This window comes from Mytilus trossulus, chromosome 3 (genome assembly GCF_036588685.1).
Source record: "Mytilus trossulus isolate FHL-02 chromosome 3, PNRI_Mtr1.1.1.hap1, whole genome shotgun sequence".
Lineage (NCBI taxonomy): Eukaryota > Metazoa > Mollusca > Bivalvia > Mytilida > Mytilidae > Mytilus > Mytilus trossulus.
In genome coordinates, this window is record NC_086375.1 from 93,173,092 (window position 1) to 93,182,624 (window position 9,533).

Sequence of the window (9,533 nt, forward strand, 5' to 3'; positions counted from 1 at the left end):
AGTATATCATTTTGTTATGATATGTTTATAAAAGTAATTTTTCGTTGTATTTGCAAGTTAAGGCTAATTAAATTACTTAAACCACGAGTGTTGCAACAATGATTTGTAACAGATTTGGTTTTCTTCGTTTATCAAATTGATTATGCAAATTATATACATCTGGATGTTACACTTGTTACATCTCGAATATCTTATTTTATTACTTCTTGATCAACAGAATCATTGATTGATTTTAATAGCAAATATTTACATGTTTCTTTAAAATAAATAAATATAATGTATATATGAAGTATAATGATATATTTTTCTTTGTAGAAAAGACTGAAATGCGAAAATCGTAATACGTATGTCAACGTATGTAACTTGTGGCCACGATGTTATGCCACAAACCTACGGTGTCAATATTTTTTAGTACACCAGATCCGGATTTCGATAATAAATGTCTTTTCAGTGATGTTAGGGATCGAAACGGTATTTGGAAGGCCATATAAAAAGTACCCTCATTTTGAGGAAAGTAACCTCATTTTCAGATCAACTCTTGAATTTAAGGAGTCAATATAGGATGAACGGATCATATAAACCGGAGGGAAAATATGATACAAGCCCAAACAAAAAATTATAAACGAGTCTAAATTGAAAACTACGTTCAAACCTATGTTTGCGTTGGATAAAAACCGCAATTTTTATACGTGTGCATGTTAAACAAAGTTCGTTGTAGAAGGGTCTAAAAACAGCACAAACAACATTTTCCAAAAGACAAAAAAAAGTTAAAAAGTATATTTAAACAAAACGCACTGACTAACAGGTCGACAAACTGATGTTCTTTAACCCTGGTGACTGCCATTGGCAATTGCCAAATAAAATTGATCACAAGATGTAACAAAATGGATCTTAATATAAAATTTATACTAAACAAAAAAACATTTTTAACTTGTGGCCACGATGTTATGCCACAAACCTACGGTGTCAATATTTTTTAGTACACCAGATCCGGAGTTCGATAATAAATGTCTTTTCAGTGATGTTAGGGATCGAAACGGTATTTGGAAGGCCATATAAAAAGTACCCTCATTTTTAGGAAAGTAACCTCATTTTCAGATAAACTCTTGAATTTAAGGAGTCAATATAGGATGAACGGATCATATAAACCGGAGGAAAAATATGATACAAGCCCAAACAAAAAATTATAAACGAGTCTAAATTGAAAACTACGTTCAAACCTATGATTGCGTTGGATAAAAACCGCAATCGTTATACGTGTGCATGTTAAACAAACTTCGTTGTAGAAGGGTATAAAAACAGCACAAACAACATTTTCCAAAAGACCAAAAGAAGTGAAAAAGTATATTTAAACAAAACACATTTGACTAACAGGTCGAACAACTGATGTTCTTTAACACTCCTGACTGCCATTGGCGATTGCCAAATAAAATTGATCACAAGATGTATCAAAATGGATCTTAATATAAAATTATACTAAACAGAAAAACATTTTTAACTTGTGGCCACGATGTTATGCCACAAACATACAGCTTTTTTTAGTACACCAGATCCGGATATCGACAATAACGTCTAAGTCTATATATATAAAATTCGACAGAATGTATCTAACACTCACATTTTGTGTATTATTTAATTATAAAGTCGAGTCCTGTGACACTATCTATTATAATACTCCGTGTAGTGTAAACAGGGAGAAGACGTAATAAGATTCATAATGCATGATAAATAACTGATAAACTATTTATGATATAGGAACAGGAAGATCAATTTTGATAAACATGTACGAAGGTTAACAACTATCCAGAATATGTGCCTAATCCCTCGTGCAGACAATTGTCATAGTTTTGTATCTTTTTCTTGAAGTTTTGTCTGAAATGGACGTGTTTGAGGTTCCAGTCAATGTAAGCTTGTTATGTAATTAACAAATTGTGGTTGAGTCTATGATTCGTTATATCATATAGGTCAGTTATGCATCAGATCATGAATATAAATATTGTCAAAGATCATTCATGTCAGAAGAGTATAAGATTGAAAACGGTAAAGTTATATAAGATTTTACATATAACATATATAGATGTTTGCAATCTTACTCGCCAGGGATGTATGATATAAAAGATTTATTCGATCATATTATTATATAAGATCATCATATCATTAACGTATAAGTTCATATTTGCCAGTGAATAATATTATCAAATATGTTAGTAGTTTTAAATCTTACATGCATCTGGTGTGTGTTACCAATTAAAGAAACACTACAGTCAGACTTGTTTTACTCCATACAACAGTTAAGGTGTTAATTTGTCATAGCTTGATCAATCATCTTACAGAATAAAATAAAGACGTTTCCTTTTATGAGACAATTGATAAAAATCATAAGTTAATAATTTAATACATAAATGTGATGTGCCTTCTGGTGAAGGTTAATCTAGAAATTAATAGAAAGATTTGCGCATGTGCTGATGTCTTTAAACATCGATCATTTATCTTGACGTTTTAAAGACTGACGTTTCTCGGTATTACACATCCGTCATTTATGTTTTTGATATAACGTTTGATTTTTGTGTTATATCTAATCGTTATGGCTTGAATACTATATTTTCTGTACATTTCGCATGTCTTATTAATCATTATATTCTAATTAATTTACACATTCCGTAGATATAGTATTGTATTAGTTCAAGTATGTATGATGTTGTCGAATGATTAATTTAAAAAAGCCTTTTAAGACCGTCATAATGAGACTACTTTTGTGGAAATAATTGAAGTCCAGTCAAACTAAGATAAAGCCTAAGATAAAAACTGATTGCAACAGAAAAAGTTTTTGTTCTAATCTATTGCATTATGCACTTTGTAAACACAGAAAAAAGTCCCATAAAATCTAACTTGAGAAAAACTCAAAATCAGCATGTTTAATTTCCTATGAAAGTTAACATTAGAAGGGAAGATAACTCTTGGAAGAATGAGTCTTTTTTGGTCATTTTTGTTGTTGTTATTTTTCTTGGAATTTATGTTAAATATGATACTTTGACGGGGGTTATAAGTTTGTATTTGACTAAACTATTTAATCTCCTGCTCATAAAATGCACAAAACCGAAGTGTTATGGGTAGTTTTATCTTTTTCATGCATTTTTTTTTTAAATAAATTGCAAATTTGATGCTTTGTAACAATTTTGAAACTTTGGTATTGGTTATATCTGTATGTTATATTTTTTCAGCTACTTACTAATCTAAAGAAAATTTAAACCACAAAAAGAAGAATACATGCTTTATTTTTTACATTAAATTTGAGATTCTCTGCCTTGACATGTTGAAAAATTCAATAAACGGTCAACTAATGAATTACGAAATCTAGATTATAGCTTGCTAAAAGATATGAAAACACCTTTGATGTTGTTTGTTATACCATAAAGACCGCTAAAAAATACAGAATCAATACATTCTAATGATTAGAAATGGTAAAGTTATAATTTTGTATCAATTTCTTTTATATTTCTGTCTTTTTTGCAAGATTTATCTCTCTTTTCAATGCAAATCTCCATAGGAATTTTAAATAGTGGTTTATTAAGTCTTTCTCAAGTTAGATTTAATGAAACTTTTTTCTGTGTATATTTGGGGTATAATGCTAAAGATTAAAACTTTTGGGTTAGGCTCAAATTTATGTTAAATTGATTAGACTATTGTTGTTTTCTTACATCGTTTCGTATAATTGTATGAATTTCAAGATTGCCTGAAATAAGAAATATGTCAATGTTTATGGCATTTGCCTATTCATGTGGCGCGCACTGTCTTGGGTCCTGTTCTGCCTTTTTTCATGGGAGATTTTCGTTGTGATTTTGCGGTTAACATGTTGTATTGTACTATAAACCATTATTATCTATACATTTCTCTGTGGTGAGTGTTCTGTATTGTACTCCTGTCAAGACATGTTGTCATTTAAGCGGAATTAGTTTATATAGCCATATAACTGATAAACGGGCGAATATGATAGCCATATAAGCAGGTTACACCCCCCCCCCCCCACCAAATTTTCTTAAAATGTCCTGCACCAAGTCAGGACTATGACAATTGTTTTCAATTATTCTACGTTTGTTTTTGTTTTGTTTTGAAGCAGCTCAGTGTTTCCGTTACCCATTGAGTCCCTCTTATCATTGATGTGCGTCCCTCTGGTTTAGTTTTTACACCGAATTTGTTTTCTCTTTAACAATTTATGACTTTTTAACATTGATATACTAGTGTTGCCTTTATCATGTTTATTTACACATTTATACTGTCATAGTATTCAATGGAAGATGACTCTGATTGACCAGTATATCTTTAAAGTTTGATGGTAGATTTTTGTTAATATTATTTATCCTGATAATGACTAGTATCAAAATGCTTTAATTTCATTTCAGAACAACAAGTGATTAATAACTATTATATTTATATTTTTGTTGATGGTCAAGACATATCTTGCAAATGGACGTAAAGAAAGTAACGTTTATCTCAAGCAAAGTTCTTATTTAAAAAACAGGAAAGGATATGATTTTGATCATTCACCTGAAGTTGGCATAAAATGTCTGATTATCAAATAGTTTGGCTTGTAACTCCACTGAAAATGTACAGCTATATCTAATATCATAATGCACTTTGGGTTCCTTTGCAATTGATTGTTTTTCTTTTTACATTTCGGTTTCAGTCTTGTTTTATACGACATTGTTGTGGTGACATGTTATATTATTTATATTTATTTTCTGTCAATTCACGTCTCATGTTTAACCCAGCCGAATTTTTGCGCCTGTCCCTAGTCAGGAGTCTTTGTTAGTCTTGTATTATTTTAATTTTAGTTTCTTGTGTACAATTTGGAAAGTATGGCGTTCATTATTACTGAACTAGTATATATTTGTTTAGGGGCCAGCTGAAGGACACCTCCGGAAGCGGGATTTTTTCGTTACATTGAAGACCTTTTGGTGATCTTCCGCTGTTGTTTTTTTTGGTCGGGTTGTTGTCTCCTTGATACATTCCCCATTTCCATTCTCAATTTTATTAGGTAGAAAAAAGCGCGTCTATATTTAAGATTATTATCTTTATCAGCTGTTTGGACATCCACGTTTGATTTAAAGCTTGCATTTATAAATATATAAATATTAGAAACTGCTTTTTTTAAATAGTTTGATTGGACTATTTTTTTGTAAATAATTGTATAAATAGTTATCTAACATGTCTAATGTACCGGACTCATGATTTGATACGCCAGACGGGCATTTCGGCTACAAAGTATTCGACATTCTAGATTCCATGTTAGTTACGTACGCGCGTGACTGTTGTGTATATGCTGTTTGTCATTGACGAATGTGTAGTTGTTGTTGTTCTATTGTTTATATGTTGTGTCGACTATTATGTTATTTGTGTGTGCGGTTCTCAGGAATGAAAGTTCTTGTCTGTGGGTTTGTGATGTATTTCTGCCACGTAGTGTTTTAGCGATATTTTTAAACAATGCCATAAAGTTGGAGGTTCCGCACGCCATTATATCAGGTCCAACCTACAATTTATTGCAAAAACATCTTGTATCAAGTCAGAAAATTGGCAGTTCTTATCTGATTTCGTTCTATGTGTATTACCGTTTGTTTTTGTTGCAATCTGGTATTCCTGTTGTTTCTTTGTTTACCTCTAATACTAGTGCTTGATGTGTTTTCCGAGGTTTTCGGTTTGTATACGGTTTTATTTTCTCTCTATCGATTTACCATGTTTGAACATCGGTATTCTACCCTGGATTTAACGAAAAACTAGATACTTTGGCATTAGTGTTTATAATTTATGCTTTACAAGAATAAAGTAATGTATAAAATATTGGTATAAAATTCCGTTATAATTTGATGAAATCTATTGAAGCAACTAACAATGCATGAAATTTAGCGTATGCGCATGCTTGCGTATGTGCATGACATTGATTTGAAGAATAATGCAACAGTTAAATTATGAAATAAAGATTGAATAGATGCTTTAGAAATAGTCCATCATTTAAATTAACATAAGTGCATCAAAACGGTCAATGTTTGGATCGAGTATGTTAATGTTTTTAAGTAAAAAACACTCTACAAAATAATCGTGTACGTCTAAATGATGAAGTTTTGCTTCTCTTACTGCTTTTAAAAATGCTTTATACCGCTTAGTATGATTAATCAGTGTTTCCATTCCTAGAGGAAACAGTTTCAATGCCTCATCTTTTCGCATGTTAAAGTTAGTGAATCCTTTATAGAAATAAGATAAGAAGTGTACATTGTTGGGTAATATCAATAAATATTTTCCATGATCAATCAATCAAGTTTTGATATCAAACAAGTAATGAGTCAAGTGCAGATATCGGAAAAAAAGTCCCCTTCCCATTTTACAAACTGCCTATCAATCGATTAATCAATCAATCAAACGATTAATCAATCAATGATTGATCAATCATGATCACAAACCATCAATCAACCAATCCACATATCTTTCACGTTGAGTTTATGAAACAAAATACCTTTAATTATCTGTTGAACAATCGACTTTTGCGTATTATTATGTCACCCCTTTGAAAAAGGGGGGATATATTGTTATTCTACGAATTTTTTCTTCCACACTTTTTGTCCAGCCGATTTCTCGGAGATGCCTTGACATGTATTTATAAAACTGCACCATAATGACAATCCCCATGTGCAAAGTTGCAGGAAGCATGGAATGGTTCAAGATGGCCGCCGTTACCATGGAAACGGCAAAAATGTAAAAAACCCAAATTACATAAAACTTTCAGAACTAATAACTCATCGTTAGAAGGCGTGACATCCATCTTAAGAACTTTTAAAATGGCTACCGTTGTCATGGAAACAGTCCAAACGTGAAAAAAACGAAAATAAATCCGGAATAAATTCATAGAAATTCAACCGTTACAGATACGACCAAAAAACCTGTAACTTCGAAACAGTAGTATAAACTGCAAAAAGTAATTATTTACCGCAAAATGTAGCCATTTACCGCAAAATGTAGTCATTTTCCACCAAAATGTAGCCATTAAGCGCAAAAAAGTAACAAATTACCGCAAAACTGTAGCCATTTCCCGCAAGAAAGTAACCATGTACCGCATGGAAGTTGTCAGTTACCGCAAGAAAGTAACCATGTACCGCAAGTATGTAGCAGTTTACCACAAAAATGTTGCCGTTTACCGCCAAAAAGATAGCGGTATATGGGTACTTATTTGCGGTAATTGGTTACTTTGTCGCTACTTTACCGCCAAAAAGTCATTAATTACCGCAATAAATGTAGCGGTTTACCGCAAAGAAGTAGCCATTCACCGTAAAATATTTTTTTTGTTATGACTAAAACTTGTAATATATCTGCTAATTTGATGTACTTGACTTCTTATATGTTTGTGATTCTTATTAAGTGATGGAAAGTGTTCAATATCCTCACTGATTTCCTTGTCTTTATGATTTTCATTAGAGATGCCACTGAGTTTTGTACAACGCATAGTTTTGACTGTACTGAATTTATTTTTTTTAGAGAAGAATTGATCTTTTGCTGACAGCATTCAACCCACAACACACAAACCAACACAGACATATGGACACATACAATCAAACATACACCCTCAATTTGGTGGGGTGGTCTATATCATTCCATGTATGCAGTAAGGTGATGGGCTGAGTAGTGGTATAAATTGCTCTTTTATTGTCAAAATTCACACAACAAACCAACACATTCACCCACACATCAGCACACATACACGCAGACTTACACCCACCATTTAGTGGGTGTTCTATATCAGTGCGTGTGTGCAGTAAGGTGATTTTAATCTCCGTATCATCAGTCAGTTAATCAATGTTAGAATGTAGCCATCTACCGCAAATATGAAGTTATTTACCGCAAATATGTAATCATGTACCGCTAGCTATTGTTGGCGACAAAACAACGGTAAATGGCTACAAAATTTCGGTAAATGGCTACAAAATTTTGGTACATGACTACCACAAAATGTACCCGTTTACCAAGAAAATGTAGCCATTTTGCGCCCAAAAAGTACCAATTTACCGCAAGGCTGTAGCCTTTTACCACAAGAATGTAGCCATTTAGCGCAAAAAAGTAACCAATTACCGCAATAAGTTATCATTTGCATGACGTTACGTTTAGCCTTTGCGCCAAAATCGTTCATGAAGTTTCGCGGAAATTTATTTTATTTCAAAATTATACATTTTTCAAGCTCTTACGTATTTTCTTTTTTTAATCCATTAAAATCAGCAAAACAGTAGTTATCGACCGTCAAATCGCCAAATGACGGTGACAACTGTACTGTTATTCCTGTAAGGAATTAGGAAGGAGTAGACTGTTTGAGTAACACGCAATCAAAAAAGTTTTAGATATAAGAAGATGTGGTATCAGTGCCATTGAAATATATCTTCATTAATGTCACAATTTACACCAAAAAGCAAGCTGTAATGTTAAATCACTTGTATATCACCATTGAAACAGGAAAACACGGTCTAATTAATATGAGAAACGGTAATTGATTCTTATTTTATATCAGGAAAGTCTTACACAAATGATAATTAAAATGGGAAATGTGTAAAGAAATAGACTTTTTTTTTAATGTTTTCTAACGAATACATTGCTAAAGAGGGGTGGGGGTTTAGTTCCTTATCTTTACAGGTTTAATGCAATTAGTATCCACTGTCAAGGCTCGAACGCACCTGCATTATTACAAACCCCTAAACACCAAATAAAAATGCATAGCAAATATATTTTACCTCCTCCTTCCCCCATTTCCAAGGTGCCCCCTTTCACGGCTTATAATCCGCAAACAAAAACAAAAACCAATCAACTAAAAAACAAAAAAAATAACAACAAAAAAAGCGATAAATTGAAATTTGAATAGCAGATTAGAAGCTTGTAACAATTCAACGACGTGTACAAGTATAAAAATACTTTAATGTATTTAATGGAAAAGAACAATCAATGAAAGCTTATTTTGACAACAATTTTTTTTTGGTTTTTTTTTTTTTTTATTTTCTTTGCAGTATTGTAATTTGATAATCGATCAATATCTATATCTATAATTGGTGGACTACATTTGTGCTATCGTAATTTGACTCAGCTAAGTGTTGAGAGGGACTATCATATAGTTCGCTCTAGAGGTTATCAATTTCAACTAAACTGCTACATTTAAGCACGAGACAATGTTATAGGGGATGAAACTCTAGAAGTCATTAACTTCATAGATACTTCATTTAATAACAGATTTTTTTGGAAATAATTAACCTTTGTAGGTTTTATATAAAAAGAAGATGTGGTATGATTGCCAATGAGACAACCATCCAGAAAAGACCAAATGATACAAACATTAACATCTATAGGTCACCGTAAGGCCTTCAACAATGAGCAAAGCCCATACCGCATAGTCAGCTATATAAAAGGCCCCCATAAGACAATGTTAAACAGTATAAACACTTTTCATAGAAATCATATTTATAAAATCAGTATAATCAGGTCACAAGGTGGACGATAAAGTGCATATGAAC